At 38.0% G+C, this 7,324-nt stretch overlaps 1 pseudogene; it reads right to left on the reverse strand.

Annotated features, from left to right (window-relative positions):
- Window positions 1-6,130: 6,130 nt before the first annotated feature.
- Window positions 6,131-6,753, reverse strand: LOC123835640 (transgelin-2-like; annotated as a pseudogene).
- Between the last annotated feature and the right edge of the window lie 571 nt (window positions 6,754-7,324).

Raw genomic sequence — 7,324 nt, forward strand, 5'->3', positions numbered from 1 at the left:
TGGCCCACATCTCTCTAAAAAAAGATAACAAGTCTCCCTTCCTTAAAAATAAAATGCAGAGGCCTCTTCCCCACAAAAACATCCCTTGAAATCTGTCCTGACTGAGAACATTCTGGGCCTGGGGAGGAAAAGGAACTGTACTTCAAAAGAGCCACTGGACCTAGCCATCATGTGCCAGGATGAGCCAGTGGGACTAGATCCTAGGGGAGTCTTATCAAGAGCACCAGAACATAAAGTTGGATAGGAGGAAACTATCAATGTATGCTCTCCCAAAATATAGAATATAACTCTCTATCAAGGGCCTAAAGAGATATAAACATCTTATTAGGATAACTCCTAGAAGCATGGAAAATGTAATGACTTATACTAAGTGAGTTGGAAATGTCTGAATTGCTATTATCAGATATAGGAAAAGGTTATTTAAAAGCTAATATAAGTGGGTTTGCTAGAGTGAATATAACATATAGGGCCAGAAAACCCATAATATTTACCCAAATCACAAGAAATATGTTAATGAGAAGGTAACCAGCAATATTTTAAAGTTTAGCACAGTTCTCCTCTGTAGGCTAAGGCTAATAAATAGAAGATGACATTAGAGAACAGGGTCAAATAATAGCAATGTTTATGATAGGATCTCAAAACAATAGAGTCCAAGCAGCAAGAAGGGACAGAAGCTGGATGGGTGCAATAAATATGAGTGGTGAGTTCAGAGAAACAACTAGGGAAGCATGATAAGCAGAGATTTATGGAAGTGGTTAATACACAGCTTCCCTAGGGGCAAATTAGATGAACAGGAAATAAGGATACTACACAATCAGGAAAATTAAAAGATTTTAAGGATAACCAGAATTCTGAGAATAGATTCCCCAATAGTAATTGGCCTCTTGTTAGTTTTTGGAAATCCTAAGCAGGGAGAACCCTGGAACACCATGACAAGTATAAATGGTCATAAATATCCCAATCTTTTCCTAAAGGACACTATAGCCATTTAATTTGGTAACTATACACTGGGGGAAGGGGAATACTTAAACAATTCAAAAACTATTAGAACAATAATCTTCATGCCAAAAAATGAATGATCAGATATTTCACAGAAAGGAAACAGATGACAAATAAGCACACAAAAGATACTCAACATCCTTAGTCATTATGGAGATGAAAATTTAAAACAAAATGAAATATCGCTGTACACCTATCAGAGTAGCTAAAATAAAAAATAGTGACAACATCATATACCGACAAGGATGTGGAGAAACTGGAATATAAAATGATACAACCACTCTGGGAATATTTTGGCAGTTTCTCAAAAAACTAAACATACAACTGCCATATGACTCATCAATTGCGCTTGAGCATTTGCCACAAAGAAATTGAAAGTTTATGCTCACAAAAAAAAAATCTATATGAATGCTCATAGCAGCTTTATTCATAATATGCAAAATTTGGAAACAATCCAGATATCCTTCAACACACTTAAACAAACTGTGGTATATTCATACCATGGAATACTATTCAGCAATTTAAAAAAAAAGAACAAACCAGTGATACACATAAAAATCTGAATGAATTTCCAGGGAATTAAAGAGAGTGAAAAAAGCCAATAACAAATGGTTTCATACTATATATTTCCACTTACATGTCACTACTGAAAGGACAAAATTTTAGAAATGGAGAAGAGATTAGTGGTTGCCAGGACTTAAGGACTAGATGGGGGTAGGAGGGAAGTGGATGTGACTGTAGGATAGCAACATGAGAGATCTTAGTGATGATAAAATTTTTGTATCTTGGCAAAATGAATGTTAATACCCTGGTTGTTATATTTACTATAATTTTGCAAGAAGTTACCATTGAGGGGCGCCTGGGTGGCTCAGGTAGTTGAGTGTCCGACTCTTGGTTTCAGCTCAGGTCATGATCTCAGGGTCTTGAGATTGAGCCCCACACAGGGCTCAGCACTCTGTGCAGAGTTTTCTTGTCCCTCTCCCTCTGCTCCTCCCCCTGTTCTCTCTCTCTCTCTGTCTCTCATAAATAAATAAAATCTTTAAAAAAAGAAGTTACCATTGAGGAAAACTGTGTAAAATGTACACAGAATCTCTCTGTATCATTTCTTACAACTGTATATGAATTATCCCAAAATAAATTTTATTTAAGAAAATCTTCATGCTGTGATGCCTCCTTGCAGACCCGGTAGAATTCAAAGCATCATTGGTGAAAACGACATGGTGTGAAGTTTATGACTAGACCCAATGGGAGGCTCATACCTCAGATTATGAGGTTCCTAGAGCAAGACAGTACTATATGAAGTAGAGAATTATGGACTTTTTGAAAAACACCTTCTGGTAGGGAGTGCCTGATTATGGAACACCAATTGACTATGCAGGTGATCTTAATATATTCATCCAAGGCAATCCTGCTTGGCAATTTAAAAAAAAAAAAAAAAAAGATTTACCTACATACAATATGGATGAGTCTCAAAACTTTACCCTGAGTTAAAGAAGATAGACACAAAGAAGTACATATTGTAAAATTCCATTTATATGGATTTCTAGTACTAAAAAAATGAATCTGTAGTGTTAAAAATGAGGTTAATATTTGTTTGAGGTTGAGGGAGGAGCTTATTCCAAAGGAGCAGAAGGAAGTTTTCTAGGATGATAGAAATGTGCTATATCTTGATTTAATGCAAGTCCTATCAAAATACCAACAGCATTTTTTATAGAACTAGAACAAATAATCCCAAAATTTGTATGGAACCACAAAGACCCCAAACAGCAAAAGCAATCTTGAAAAAGAACAAAACTGAAGGTATCACCATCCCAGATTTTAGGATAAACCACAAAGCTATAGTAATCAAAAACTGTGGAACTGGCACAAAAGTAGACACATAAATCAATAGAACACAAGAGAGAGCTCAGAAATAGACCCATAATTAAATAGTCAATTAACCTATTACAAAAGAGGCAGGGATATGCAATGGGAAAAAGATGGTGTCTTCAACAAATGGTGTTGGGAAAACTGGACAGCTACATGCAAAAGAATGAAACTGGACCACTTTCATACACTATACACAGAAACAACTCAAAATGGATTAAGGACCTAAATGTGAGATCTGAAACCATAAAAACCCCAAAAGAGAGCATAGACAGTAATTTCTCTGACATGGGCCATAGCAACATTTTCTAGATATGTTTCCTGAGGCAAAGGAAATAAAAGCAAAAATAAACTATTGGGACTACATCAAAATTAAAAGCTTCTGCACAGCAAAGGAAAATATCAACAGAACAAAAAGACAACCGACTGAATGGGAGAAGATATTTGCAAATGATATATCCTATAAGGGGTTAGTATTCAAAATACATAAATAATAATAAAATAATCCAATTAAAATGGGCAGAAGACATGAACAGATATTTCTACAAAGAAGACATACGTATGATCAACAGACACATGAAAAGATGTTCAACATCATTCATCATCAGAGAAATTCCAACGCAAACCACAATGAGATACCACCTCATACCTGGCAGAATGGCTAACATCAAAAACACAAGGAACAACATGTGTTGCAAAGATATGGAGAAAAAGGAACCCTTGTGCACTGTTGGTGGGGATGCAAACTGGTAGAGTCTCTGTGGAACACAATAAGGAGGTTCCTCAAAAATTTAAAAATAGAATTACCATATAATCCAGAAGTTCTACTACTGGGTATTTACCCAAAGAATACAAAAACACTAATTTGACCAGATATATACACCCCTATCCTTATTGCAGCATTATTTACAATAGCCAAAATATGGAACCAACCCACATGTCCATCTAAAGATGAATGAATAATGCAGAAGTGTATATATATATATATACATACACATACACAAACACACACATGGAATATTACTCAGCTATAAAAAGAAATGAAATCTTGCCATTTGCAACAATATGGTTGGATCTAGAGAGTATAGTGCTAAGTGAAATAAGTCAGTCAGAGAAAGATATATACCATATGATTTCACTCATATATGGAACTTAAGAAACAAAACAAATGAACAAAGAAAAAAAAAAAAAAAAGCCAGACTCTTAAATATAGGGAAAAACTGGTGGTTTCCAGAAGTAGGTTGGGGGATGGGTGAATTAGATAAAGGGGACTGAGTACATTTATTGTGATGAGCACTAAGTAATGTATAGAATTGTTGAATCACTACACTGTACATCTAAAACTAATATAACATTGTAAGTTTAAGAATAAATAAATAAGTAAAAGAAAAAATGTATATGAGTGTAGATTAAAAAAGGAATGCACTATATCTTGCCTGGGGTAGTTGTTACATGGATTTTTTTCAATTGCCCAAGTTCATCAAACTGAGTAAGTAAAATGTGAGCATGATCTTGCATACAAATAATATCTCACTAAGTTTGATTTTAAAAATCGCTTTCAAAAATGACCTACTAACGAACTTGAACAAGCTCCCACTGGTGAAATATAGGAGAATTTGAGACCCTCCAAGACGGGTGGAGGAATAGGGGATCCTGTTTTGTCTGGTCCCTGGAAATCAGCTAGATAACTATCAAATCATTCTGAAAACCTGCAGAATCAACTGGTGATCTGAGAAAAGAATTTTACAAATAGAAAAGTGACCACTTTTTTCCAAGGTAGGAGTTGCAGAGATGTGAATCTGAGGTGATACATCGGAAGATAAACCTCAGAGGTAGAGAGCCTCCATAGACCGGCTACTAGAAAGTGTTATAAACAGCAGAGTACAAAATCGGAACTTTTATAAGTTTACCTGAAAGGCACTCAGGAGGCATTCAGGAGGCGGAATCCCAGGTGGGTCAGCATGGTCTCAGGATCCCTGGGGTCACAAAAAGAACGGTGCCTGAGTGTGGCAGAGTTCCCAGACATTGGAGCAGGAAGCTGGTTGCAAACAGTGAGACCAGGTGCTTCTTCCTGCTGGGTGTTGCCATAAACTGGGAACTCCTGCATGGTCAGGGGAAACTCTCTGAGCAGGGGCCCAGCAAAAAGCAGAACTGCAGTGAGACCCCCTTCCCTACCCCTGGAGTAGCAGCCCGGTATACCCCACAAGAGTCCGTAAACTTTAGAGACTCATAAGGGGGTCTCGTGCCTGAGATAAAAATGCTCAGTCACAGAGTGGGTGAACACAGAGTTTGGTCCGAAACTAGAGAGACAAGAGTGATTGACCGCTTTTCTGTGAGGGTTCACTAAAGAGTGGGGGATGCAAACTTTTAGCTCCTGGAAGAGAGATTAAGGCTACGCCATTTTCAGACCCAGCCGCACGCTGAGCCCAGTCCCCTGGCAAGGACCGTGCAATTCCTCCGCAGAGACACCCGAGAATCTGCGAAACAGGCCCCTCTCCTAGAAGACCAGAGGGAACTTCTGGCAAATACCAAGTTTACCGATCATACAAAACTGTAAAACTCCAGCTTTTGAGGAAAAAAGCATATAGCATTCGTGGGTTTTTTTCTTACTTTTCTTTAATCCTTCAGTTTTATATTTTATTATCCTTTTCAGCTATTTTCTTATTTTATCAATTATTTTTTAAGTCTTTTTTAATTTTCATTTTTTCACTTATGGTTTATATACGTATTTTTATTTTTGGCTTCCTTGTATTGTATTCAACTTTATTTTTGTGTATATATATACACAAATAACACAAACATATATATATATATATGTTTTTCTTTCTGACCTATTTTGGGATCTAGTTTCTTCTAACAAACAGGCCAAAATACACCCAGGATCTAGTTTATTGTTCTGTTCTGATCAACTTCTTGTCTGATTTTATTTCCATTTTTTCCCTTTTCTGTTTGGTTTCTGTTCTCTTCTGATTGTGTAGTGTATATTTTTCTGGTATAGTTATTATTCTTTAGTCCTTCAATTTTATATTTTGTTATCCCTTTCAATTATTTTCTTGTCTTTTTTGGGGGGAGGGGTTTAAAGAAGGGAATGTATTAGTAAGCACAGGGGGAGAGTCTGCCATTGGGCATCCCCAGAGGAGGCAGGCCAGACCCCCACCCAGGCCGAGGGGAGTCTGAAAGCCCCAGGGGCTCTCAGGGAATGTCACTGCTAAAACATATATATATTAACCATTCATGGGAGGGCAGGAACAGGGCTGGGGTAGGATCAGATGATCTGGAAGGGCATTCCATAGCCGGTCATGCTGGCCTGGGATGCCCTGCAGTTGGTGCCCATCTGCAAACCAATGACGTTCTTGCCCTCTTGCAGATGGTTGTCCGAGACGTTCCAAGGGTTCTCCTTGGACTTCTTCAGAAACCAGTTGGGATCCCCAGAGAAAAACCTATCCTCCCGGGCTACCGCCAGTCCACCCCGGTTCATCAGCATCCGCTGCAAACATGGCATGTTCTTTCCTTCCCAGAGGCCCAGTTTGGAAGATGTCAGTGGTGTGGATGCCATAGTGCTCCACCAGTGCAGGAACTGAGAGATCTGCTCCAGCTGCTTGAAGGCCATAATGGAGGCCTAGATCTTCTTCACTGGAGCTAGTTCTTGGGGTATAGCCCGTTGATGAGTTCACACAGCACCATGCCATCCTTAAGCCAATTCTGGAATTTCTGCAGCCCAGGCTGGGGCCGGCCTGCATGCTTGTGGCACTGGGTGGTGATTCACTGGATCAGGATCTGCTCCAGGTCTGCATCCTACTGTTTCTCAATCTTCGGCTGTACCCCCCCCCAGCTCAGGCTGTAGGCAGGTCCCCTACTGGCCATTCCAAAGGGCAGTGGTGGCTGTGGGGTGGATTGGCAGTGAGGGCGGCACAATCCTGGCAGGGGCTGCCTGTGGAGTCCAATTATTTTCTTGTCTTATCAATTATTTTCTAAGTCTTTTAAATTTTCATTTTTACACTCACAGTTTATATATATATATATATTTCATTTTTGGCTTCCTTTCATTGTGTTCAACTACATTTTTGTATATATATGTTTTCTTTCTTGCCTATTTTGAGACCTAGTTTCTTCTAACAAACAGACCAAAATACACCCAGGACCTAGATTATTGTTCTGTTCTGTTCTGTTCAACTTCTTGTATGAATTTTATTCCCATTTTTTTTTTCCTTTTCTTATCTGATTCTTTTCTGTTCTCTTCTGTTTTGTGTAGTGTATATTTTTCTGGTATAGTTATTCTTTAGTCCTTCAGTTTTATATTTTATTTTCCTTTTCAATTATTTTCTTATCAAATATTCTTGTCTTTTTTAAATTTCATTTTTACACTTTTACACTTTTAAATTTCTTTTTTTTTTTTTTAAAGATTTTATTTATTTATTTGGCAGAGAGAGAGACAGCAAGAGAGGGAACACAAGCAGGG

The sequence above is a fragment of the Mirounga angustirostris genome, unplaced genomic scaffold (genome assembly GCF_029215605.1).
Source record: "Mirounga angustirostris isolate CCGP_5_RB_7025 unplaced genomic scaffold, mMirAng1.0.hap1 SCAF_12, whole genome shotgun sequence".
NCBI lineage: Eukaryota > Metazoa > Chordata > Mammalia > Carnivora > Phocidae > Mirounga > Mirounga angustirostris.